The following is a 7,450-nucleotide window of genomic DNA, read 5'->3' as shown; positions in this document are numbered from 1 at the left end:
TAGAACGAGGTCTTGAGGAGCTTACCATAAGGCCTGGCTGACATATTTTCTATGGGTGTGGGGGGTGAGGGGGTAGGTTCCACCTTGTTAACTCATCCGGTGCCCTGCATTCCTGTCAGGGGAGGGTAATAGTTCACCCAGGAGATGGACTAAGTCGGTCAGGATACTGAAGGCAAACACCAGGTTTTGAGAGCCTTCTTGAAGGCAAGGTGATCTGGATGGTACATGGGATGGAGTTCCAGATGGTGGGTACTCGTACTGAGAAAGACGAGCCCCTAGTCTGGTTCATTTTGCCACTGGAATGACGAGGAGTGCGATGCCTGATATCAGGTTTCTGGTGGGCCTATAGTGTTCAGGTTTATATTGCAGATATTCTGGAGCTGTGTTGTGCAGTGCTCGTTGGGTGATGCACATGGCCTTGAAGGTGGATCCTTGCCCGATCAGCAGCCACTGAAGGACACAGAGGACGGATGGGATGTGTTCTCTAGGGCAAGGAGGAGCCTTGCTGCAGTGTTTTGTAGCTGTTGGAGATTTCTTAGTTGTGCTAGGGCGGCCCCCAGCTAGAAGGCGTTAGCATGGTCTAAGTTGGAGGTGGTGGGCGTGGGCCAGGCGCCAGGCTTTCCTGGATTGAGGAGGTGGTTAGCAGTCATCCAGTGTTTGATTTCTGAGACATGATGCAAGCTCAGGGGAAGCAGAAGAGGGGCCCTCTGGGATTTTGAAGAAGACTTGGGTGTCATACACAAAGGGAATCCTTGAGGAAGTGAATTACACAGGTGCCCATTTCTCAGTCTACTATTGTATTTTTTGGTGAATGGATTATAACATAAGAAACTCACTTTTCCAATCTAAATTAATATGATCTTTTTACAAAAATCAATATATTTTACTCCAGTCCATCAGGCAAAGGAGCAACGTTATTTATCATTAACGGAGTTGCTAAACTATGTATGTGTGGTTTTCTTGATTTCCTATTTATAGGTTCAATTTCTCGATTTTGGCAATGTCTCAGAGAGCTTCCAATCACCCACAGTACCAGCAGATTACCAAGACATAAAATGAGCAGGGGCAAGCAGGCAGAGTGATTAGCAAAGGGAGGTGGGAACTAAAAAGTTGCACAGGTGTATGGAAAGGGAGTGGGGAGTTAGTGCAGTTCACAGGATGGGAAAACATCAACACACCTTCTCAATAGCAGTTCAGGAGCAGTAGAAAACTGCGTATGTATGCAACTGGATGCAGTAAAAACCGACAGGAGAGAGCAGAGACTGGCTACAAGGTGTTGGCCATCGCAGGTGATTTCATGTCAGCTGTGAAAAGCTAATGCTCGTGACATTTAAACACATATTGTTGTTGTGTCATGGCAGCAATACCAAAGGTAAGGTTAAAGAAGACATTCTTACCTAAATTGTGCACATTGTACTATCTTAACCTTTAACCTCATGCGTATAACTTTAACAATTTTACCAAAAATGTGCTCAGCCCAAATCCGAACCCATGCAAAATTTGTTTAAATTCCAAGCCCCTTTTCATGCTGTAAAACGAAATAGAAAAACTTCAATGATCATTTATTTTTCAGATTGTGGTGTTTCAGAATACCCCCTAAAACATGCTTTCAGAATTGTCCGCTTTGTCAAGATTTCCAGCACACACATCCAGCCCTTATCTGGAACTGTTGCATGGTGCAAACATTTCTGATCAGCCAAACAGGAGATATTCACTTTCACAAAAACCCAAATAATGTATCTATATTTTTGACATGCTCCGTATGTATAAAACAAAAACCAAGGTTTACATTTGGTCGCAGCCCACTTCTTGCAGAGTACATCGAAGGGAAGTAGCAGAAACACTTGTCGATCTAAGGAATCAGCTTGGTACCCAAACAAAATCAAAAGGTTTGAGGATACAAAAGTCAGATAAAAGCCAAGTGAGGAGGAGACAGAAACGAATGCTAGTCAACGGGCCAGTGATCTTCAGCAGACTCTACACAAGCGCATACCAATAGCAGAGCCCGTCAAATAAAATGAAGAAAGAAAAGTGCAGTTTGTGAGGGTAAACTGATCTTGGGGATTGAAAAAGCTAGATGAAGAAGGCGACTCAGGTTGATGGTTTGAGGAATGAGGCATCTATGACGACTCAGAACTGTGCAGTATGTCCACAACAAAATAAGTTTACAATCCGTCAGAGCCTACGGCTAGCAAAGCGGGTCAAAGACGAGAGAAAATGGAAGCAAAAGCAGATACAATGGATCATTGTGCTGTAGCCAAATGATTTCTTCACATCATTTGGCTAAAGCAAAAGCAGATTGCATCAAAGAAAATCGTGTTATCAGTATATTTAAAGGGTTTTGTTATACCTTAGTTTTTTGTTATGTGCCAGCCTTTGGCCATGTCCGCTGTATATGTTCGCTGAATATGTCTCTTTTACACCCGCTATGTGGCTACAGCCTTCAGTCGCTGCCACTTTCCATGTCCTTGGAGCCCACTAGCCAGGGCCTTCCGCCGTGCCCACTGTATATTTTTAAACACTTCCAGCCCACTTGGCTGTGCCCACTTTCCACCCCCGCCTCACTGTAGCTGTCCAACTACTTTTTTTCTGTAATCCCTTTTTTTAAAAAAAAGTTTTCTCCAGAACCATAGCTATAATAGCAATGTACTACAGATAGCTGCAGTTATGGGGAAAAACTATGAACACCAACCCTGTCACTCACCAGGTGCCTCTTCTGGCATGCCCCCCCACACCTCCGCACTCCCATAAACTCATGTTTCCCTCCCTGGCCCTTTCCCATTGCCCTCCCCCCCCACTGTGGTTGTTCTGTGCGACACACTTTCATTCCCTATCTCGTTTTCTTGTGTAGCCACAGTTATTCCACCGAATAACTACAGCTATGAGAAAACATTCATGCTCTTAACTTGGTCCCTAACCCCTCTCCAACTCCCCAATTTCACATGATGTGCTCTGTCCCCCTCTGGACATGTGTATGCAACTTTCAATCTACATGTGTTTGCAACTTCTCTAAATAGGTGTGTATACAAGTTTCAATCTGTTTCTATTAATTTGCCTTCAGATCTACAGATTTTGGGGTGGAGACAGAATATTTTACATTAGTACCCGGTGGGGGGGGGGGGTGGGGTGGTAGGCTCCCAGCCAATCAGGAGGCTCAGAACAGGGTATTTACCACATGATAACACCACCGCTCTGAGTCTTCTTAAATCGGGAGGCCGCCATCTTCCCTCACTGGGAATCGGGTAAGAGCGCTCCCTGATGTCCCCTTCCTCTTCTTCCCACCCCCTTTTCCACATCTCTAATCCTGCCATCCCCACTCCACTTACCTGGTGCTGGCTTGCCCTTCATACCTAGTGGTCTTGGCAACTGCCTGTCGTAGCAATGGCTGACATGGAAAGGGAGAAGGCACTACATGTTCCCTTCTCCATGATCCATGGCAGCCATCTTGATTTTTTTTTTTTTTCCAAATTGATAAACGGCAAGCATGCTGCTTTTCAATTTAAGAAAAACACCATTATTACCCTGGTACAATGTGCCAGGGTTTTAATAACAAAACCCTTGCAGGGGGCAGCATTCCCGGTTAGGTAATGCCCCAGGGCTAATGTTAAAGCCCTCACTTCTCTCAGGCTTCTAACTTATGCCCAAGGCATTACCTGACCGGTAATAAACCCCTGCTCAGGTTAGATTGTTTAGTTTATTCATTTATTTGTAGAGCGCACCAAGCCTGGAGGCATCTGGGCACTATTCATACAGTTACAAAATATTACAAACAGATATGGATACAACATACGAAACCGTAAAAAAGTTGTCAACTGTGCAACAATCAGCACTAAGATATATCAAAGTGATTACATCAGTTGACCATAGAGATGGGGCAGAATTATATAATATATATATATATATGTATATATATATATATTCAGTGAACAAAAACTTTGTTAAAGGGACGTTATGGTTAAGTTGCGCTACTTTAAAACCTATGAAATTCAGTGAACAAACTTTGTTAAAGGGACGTTATGGTTCCAATTAAAACCGAAAAACCCTTGAAATTCGCCAGTTATGGTAAGCTAAGCAACCATAACTCGCGCCACCACCGTGCACTGCTAAGACTAACACCCAGGACATCAAAGATGACATCACAAATGTCATTGATGACATCACTGATGACATCACGTCTGGCTCACTATTTTTTCTTTTGCTGACATATCTAGGCCACATGGTTTTCTTCAGTAACAGTCAGAAACTAAGAATTTTATTTTATTTGTAGACATATCCTTCTAGTAGGTTCTTACAGTAATTCCCTTAGAGTACAGTCACATCATATGAAACATATACATATGGGAAAACACAAGCTTGAAAGGCAGCAATCCCTTTTGTGCATAAATATAATCACTAGACTTATGAGCACTTTCTGATAGTTCTGTTTTTTTTATGGCTGTACTTTCCCTGTATATGGTCATATTTGTATACATTGTACTCACACTACTTTCCTTAGGGTCCAATCAAATCAAGTGATACATATACATATACATAGGGTAAATAGCAGCTTTGAAACAGATCCATCATTTATTTGCATGAAACTAATCAGTTAAGTTATGAATTGTTTCTGCTACTACTTGTGCTTTTTTGCTAACTTCACTTTCCCTGTATATACCCATATTGGTATGTGTTCTTGTGTCTTTGTGTTTTGTCTATAGTAATGCAATTATGTAATACATGGGTTTTATTAGCTACTTATTACATATTTCACAGTACACAAAAATCTATTAAGAAAACAATTATCATTTCATTATTCAAAATATTAACATTACGAATATCATACCTTCATCTTGTACGCTGCACACAATGTTATGTTTCTGTATGAGTAGCTTAGTATACTAGATAGAACCCCATAATAGGATGCTATTTATATCAATGCATCGTTCAATGCACTTATTAGGGTATATTTCTTGCAATGATTCTTGACACTTTGTTCGCAACATAATAAGAATCCCTTCTACACATATTTCATGAGAAGTACATACACATGTGATGTCATCAGTGATGTCATCAATGACATTTGTGATGTCATCTTTGATGTCCTGGGTGTTAGTCTTAGCAGTGCACAGTGGTGGCACGAGTTATGGTTGCTTAGCTTACCATAACTGGCGAATTTCAAGGGTTTTTCGGTTTTACTTGGAACCATAACGTCCCTTTAACAAAGTTTTTTCACAGAATTTCATAGGTTTTTAGTAGCGCAACTTAACCATAATGTCCCTTTAACAAAGTTTTTTCACTGAATTTCATAGTTTTTTAGTAGCACAACTTAACAATAATGACTTTGACTTTATATACATGTCATATGGAACGGACTAGATCTCTTCTTATGAACTTGATGTCCGCGAACTTATTTAATGTTCGCGGACATGTTCGGAGAACAGTACCACTACCTAAAAACTGTGGGGGGGAGTGGTGGGGTATGTTTGATTGTTATATCATAATATAGCAACATTTAACAAATTCAAAAAGCAGCACACAAACACATTATATATAGTAATACATAAGAAATGTAACCCATATATGTAACACACTAACCATTCACTTAAATACAATATGTTCTGAAATGGAATATACCACAAGAAGATAAATTGGCTTCCAACATAATTACCTCACAGACACAACAGAACTGAGAACAAGACCAGACCCACTGAATACATAGGACTTACCTTACCAGAAATAGTAAGTGTACTTCGTTTTACTCATATATTTATAGACTTTCTGTATTAGATTAAAAAATATATTATCTTTTTTTTTTCTCACAGAAATGTCTAGTACTCTGGAATGGCTAGAGGACAATTTCCCACATGAAGAAATGTCACAAGATAGTGAAACTAATGGTAAACACTTTATAATATAAACCATTTATTTATTATTTTTTTTATATACATTTAACATATATATTTTTTTTCGTACAGAGCATACCAAAATAGAAAAAACTTCAGAAAACCCTGTTATGGATAACAGTCTTCACAATATAGAAGAAAAAATGGATGCATTGTTGGCTAATTTTAATAATTTAAAAACTTTTGTATAAAATCATTTCAAACCAAAAGCCTCGTACCATTGCCCCACATGTACTTGTCCCTCCTCACCATATCCCAGTCAATTATCCCCAAACCCTCTCCATAATCCAAAGCGTTTTGATGAGACTTCCATCCCTTCTTCACCTAATACCAATCATGTTGAAACCCCAAATTCTCCTGTTTTTGTTTCTGCCTCACCTTCTCTGTCATAAATTATTAATATATGTTAAATAAAGTTTAATTTTTATATTGTATTGTGAATAGTTTCCGTTTTTTTTTTTAAAACAATAAAAGTGTCCGCGGACAGTGCGAGTGTTCTGAAATGTTCGTACTTAAACGAAAATGGAGGTGTCCTGAAGAACACCACACCTGTTCGTACTGTTCGCTAGCAAGTTGAAACTGTTCTAAGAACACACGTGGTGTCCTGAAATGTTCGTAAAGAAACAAAAATTAAAGTGTTCTAAAGAACACTATATCTGTCCGTAATGTTCGCTATCAACTTAAAACTGTCCTAAGAACACAATTGGTGTCCTGAAATGTTCGTAAATAAACAAAATGATGTGTCCTGAACAACAGTACAACTGTTCGTTGTGTTCGCTAGCAACATGAAACTGTAATAAGAACACACGCGGTGTCCTGAATTGTCCATAAACAAACAAAAATTAAAGTGTCCTAAAGAACACTATACCTGTCCGGTACTGTTCGCTAGCAAGTTCAAACTGTTCTAAGAACGCTATTGGTGTCCTGAAATGTTCGTACGTAAACGAAAATGGAGGTGTCCTGAAGAACACTATACCTGTTCGTAGTGTGCGCTACCCAATTGAAACTGTTCTAAGAACACAATTGGTGTCCTGAAATGTTCGTACATAAACGAAATTACACGTGTCCTGAAGAAAACTATATCTGTCCTTACTGTTCGCTACCAAGTTTAAACTGTTCTAAGAACACACGCGGTGTCCTGAAATGTTCGTTTCACGTGTGACGCACTTTTAATTACTTCAGAACCCGAACAGTGTCCGTAGGACATCAATGCGCATGCGCTAACCAATCTCCGTGCACTTGGTGAACTGCGGACAGGCGCTTCCTTCGCGGACTAGTTCGCGAACGGATTATATGACCGCGCCCACGCTCATCGTGTGTCCTGAAATGCGGACACTGTTCGTGTCCCCGAACAATTTAAAAGTACATTTTCAGTTAATCCATAATATTTTTCAATAAAATCGCACCATGGCACAAGTCCCACATAGCAATCTTGAGTTTCTATATACCTTTTGAAACTTTCCAATCCTTTTTTTGTGTTCGATCTGTCCACGGACAGTGCGCATGTCCGCGAACAAGCACCCCTATAAAAGACCACGCCCAAGAGCTTATTCCCATTCTGTTTCTGG

This window comes from Ambystoma mexicanum, chromosome 5q (genome assembly GCF_040938575.1).
Source record: "Ambystoma mexicanum isolate Mex_15411 chromosome 5q, UKY_AmexF1_1, whole genome shotgun sequence".
NCBI classification, from domain to species: Eukaryota; Metazoa; Chordata; class Amphibia; order Caudata; family Ambystomatidae; genus Ambystoma; species Ambystoma mexicanum.
The sequence above is the reverse complement of the archived record's forward strand: the minus strand, read 5'-3'. Positions refer to the sequence as shown.